The following is a 607-nucleotide window of genomic DNA, read 5'->3' as shown; positions in this document are numbered from 1 at the left end:
TGTTGGAGGAGAACTTCCCTGATATGATGAAAGATGAGAATATATCCATTCAGGAAGTCCAACAAACCCCAAACAGAATAGACCCCAAAAGAAAAACACCAAGACGTATCATCATCAAACTCACTAAAACCAAAGACAATGAAAGAATCATGAGAGCAACACAGGAAAAATGAGAAGTTACCTACAAGGGCAACCATAAGACTGAGCTCAGATTTCTCAACAGAAACCATGCGAGAAGACAGTGGGGTGGTATATATAAAACACTGAAAGAGAAATATTTCCAACCAAGAATTACGTACCCAGCAAAATTGTCCCTCAAATATGAAGGTGAAATTAGGACATTTCCAGATAAGCAGAAATTAAGGGAATTTGTTAAAACTAGACCAACCTTACAAGAGATGCTAAAGGGAGCTCTTTGGACAGAGAAGCAACAATAGCCAACAACAACTGACCATTAACACACATGATGATATAACCCAGAAACCAACCCAGCTATGGAAATATCCAAAGTAAATAAGCCTACACAAACCAGAGACACCAACCAACAAATGAGGACAACTACAAACCAAAAAGAGGGAAAAAAATGTGTGTTGTTACAGAACTTCTA

This window comes from Orycteropus afer, unplaced genomic scaffold (genome assembly GCF_000298275.1).
Source record: "Orycteropus afer afer isolate SDZICR_OR568_19922 unplaced genomic scaffold, OryAfe1.0 scaffold00070, whole genome shotgun sequence".
Lineage (NCBI taxonomy): Eukaryota > Metazoa > Chordata > Mammalia > Tubulidentata > Orycteropodidae > Orycteropus > Orycteropus afer.
The sequence above is the reverse complement of the archived record's forward strand: the minus strand, read 5'-3'. Positions refer to the sequence as shown.